General features: G+C 41.3%; 1 pseudogene across 1 annotated transcript; it reads left to right on the forward strand.

The window, feature by feature from the left end:
• The first annotated feature begins 1,633 nt into the window (after positions 1 to 1,633).
• LOC307057656 (ferritin light chain-like) lies at positions 1,634 to 2,480 on the forward strand (annotated as a pseudogene). Its single transcript has one exon. The product of its transcript is annotated as a ferritin light chain-like (transcript).
• Positions 2,481 to 3,444: the final 964 nt, after the last annotated feature.

Below are 3,444 nucleotides of genomic sequence, written 5' to 3' on the forward strand. Positions count from 1 at the left end.
GCTTTCAAACAACTATTAATAGTTATTATATAAGAAACTTATCAGGGTGATTAAGAATGATTTCCTCTGCAGTTAATGACAATGGCAGGCTACATTAGGTCATCCAAACATGTTAGCTTTGCAAATACACTCTGCTCACTGGGATATTGTATCTTGTTCACTGTGGGAGAGTAAAAAATAGGAAAGATGCTGAGCCCAAGCAAGCTCTTTGTGGAAAGCAGGACACACAGGAGCTCCAAGCGTGTATGCAGAGAGGTGGTTGTATTGGTGGCCAGGGGTTTGAAGGACTTCCAAGTGAAGGCTTAAAAGGGTTTCTCAGATCGTAGCCCACATTCAGTGTACATCAGAATCACTAAGATTAAGTACTTAAAATGCAGATTCCTGATTCCCACTTCAGAATGACTTAATGAAAATCTCTGGAGTTGCAGCCCAGGAATCTGCCCTTGTTGGTGGTCATCTCTAGATGAATTTTATGCATATGAAAGTTTGAAAAGCACTGAATCAGTGGCTCATGCTGCAGAATGTTCTACTTTTCATACTCCACTAGAGATTTCAAATAATGACCCATTGGGTCTTAGGAAGGTCTTGTGCTTATTTGAAAGGCAGATTCTCCAAGCCTATTTGCACAAAAGTAGGAATTCTTAATTATATTGGAGTCATTGACCTCGGCAGATCGAGAATCCCCTGAATTATACATAAAGTATGGTGTGTTTCTGTATTTTTCCGCGGTGAAGATGTTTATCCTTTATCAGATTTTCAAATAGCTCCCTAACTCCCTCCCAAATTTCTGGATCACTGGACTAAAGGGATCAAATGCAACAGATTTATTCTATTGGCGACTTCATTTACCATTGTCAGGACAGCAGGTCATTTGCTTGATGACAAGAAGAATTAGTCCTTAAAATGTTTTGCAGCTTTTTTATCATAAGTTTTTCATTTCATAAATTATCACCTGTTTCTGAAGTAAAATACCACACACATTCATCATCAACCTAATATCAGAAGTCTGGATCTGAATGTTCCATCAGTTGAATGCAAAATTCATGTCAAGGATGGGAAATAGCTAAACTTCTGACCACAGATGCACCCTCTATTTCCTATTATCTATCACAGATTTTACTTCCATAAAAAGGAAGAGGTTTTTGTGCCTGAGATCACCTGTAATTTTTACCCTGGCACTATCTCACTGGAAATATTATGTCTCCATTGTTGTGTGGTAGTCTTTGCACAAATAAGTTATAACAAGAGAAGAAATGAAGCTAAGTGAAAGTAAATAAGGATAGAACCTACAACTATTTATAACACTGTGAATCTGGGTTAGTGATAAAAAGCTTTATTTATGTCTGGTTAATAATATTGTGTCAAGAAAGACAGCCTCTTAGACAAAGAAGAAGAGTTCTTTATAATGTGACTTTTACGAAAAGCAGAATCTTTAGTTAATATATATAAGCTGAAAGCAAATAACTATTGCAAAACAGTATTCTCTAACTAGAGTCAGAACTTAAATTTTGGCCTATTTCCATAGTACAAATAATAAATCTAGATAGGAAAGAAGTGCTCAATTCTCTTTGAATACAAGGAGACAAAGAATTTGGCTCAAGAAAACTGCCTCAGCAATGTACTCAGTGGTCCCATGGATCTCTCTTGCTTCAACAGTGTGTGGACAGAACAGACACAGGGACGCCCCTTACTCCAGCCTCCAACCACCCTCCAACCTTTTTTCCAGTCACAACCTTCAGAATCAGCCACTCAGCTATCCTCAGTCACCTGGACCAGCCAACACCATTTTTTGAGCTTAACTCCTTATTACCAATCAACCATAAGCTCCCAGATTCGTCAGAATTACTCCACCAAGGTGGAGGCCGCCGTCAACCTCCTGGTCAATGTGCATCTCTGGGCCTCCTACACCTACCTCTCTCTAGGCTTCTGTTTCAACCTCAACATTGTGGCTCTGGAGGGCGTAGGCCACTTTTTCCGAGTATTGGCCAAGGAGAGGTACAAGGGCACCGAGCATCTCTTGAAAATGCAAAACCAGCGCAGCGGCCATGCCCTCTTCCAGGACGTGCAGAAGCCATCTCAAGATGATGGAGTAAAACCCAGGACACTATGGAAGCCACCATTCTCATGGAGAAGAACCTGAATCAGGCCCTTTTGGATCTGCGTGCCCTGGGTCCTACCCTCGCAGACCCCCACCTCTGTGACTTCCTGAAGAGCCACTTCCTGGATTAGGAGGTGAAACTCATCAAGAAGATGGGTGACCAGCTGACCCACTTCTGCAGGCTGACTGGTCCCCAGGCTGGCCTGGGCAAGTATCTCTTTGAAAGGCTCACCATCAAACATGAGTAGGTGCCTCCAGAGCCCAGTGGCCTTTGAGGAGCCCCTCTGGCATCAGAGCTTCTGCCTGAAGCCCCGCTCTGCAGCCACTAGGCAGTTTTTTAACCACCCTGGAGCCTTCTCCCAAGCCTTGGACCAAATAGAAATAATAAAGCTTTTTGCAACAAAAAAGAAAAAAAAAAGAAATCTGCCTCACAACAAAATCCTGGGCCCATGGACAGTGCAGAAATGCCTAAACTCTAATATTTGTTTTCCACCTGTTTGCCACCTTCTAGCTTATATTTCTACTTGCTAGCAACGTCTGTGACATATAGATATCACACAATATATACTTCTTCAATAGGTACATGAATAAAAGATAATCACTAAAGAAAGTCGAGATTCTCATTATATTAGGGTAAATATATGAACTATATAAAAAAAAATCTCAATGGCCTAAGACAGTACACTTTATTCCTCACTCCTAGAAAGCTCAGTGCATAACAATGGCAAGTCTTGTTCCATGCAGCAATTCAGAGACCAATATAAATTCTGGACTCGTCTTTCCTGGGGGTCCACATCTAGCCAGAAGGAGGAAGAGAGAGAATGGAAAAAAAAACATGAGAGGCTTGAATGGGCCACTCCTGGACATGGCATACATCACTTCCACCTACATTTCATCAATCAGATATCCATCACATGGCCCCGCTTAACTACAAAGGAGGCTGGGAAGAGTGGGTAGGCTGTGTACTCGGAGAGGAGGTGGGGAAGGAGGGGGAATGATGGGGTTCAATTAACAATTAGCTTGTCTCTTCTACACCAGAATTAGGGAAAGCCCTTTCCTAACCTACGTAAGTCATACCTACCAACTTAGAGCCAACTCTGAGTTTACTTACCTACATTATGATCTGTGCAATGGGATTTTTTTTCACTAGCTATTATCCTAAGTAGTAAGATCAACCTAGTTGTAATGTTGAGTGAATGAGATGCTTACTAGTCTAACAGTACAAGAGGGGCTCTTCTAAGATTTAATTGTTACAACTTACTAAATGTCTCTTGGCGTTTTTAACCACTTAACCAACAAGCTGTTTATTATTGAATCGTTCTTCAGTGTACTTGCCATTATAGTTC

This window comes from Hyperoodon ampullatus (assembly GCF_949752795.1).
Source record: "Hyperoodon ampullatus genome assembly, chromosome: 1".
Classification (NCBI taxonomy): domain Eukaryota; kingdom Metazoa; phylum Chordata; class Mammalia; order Artiodactyla; family Ziphiidae; genus Hyperoodon; species Hyperoodon ampullatus.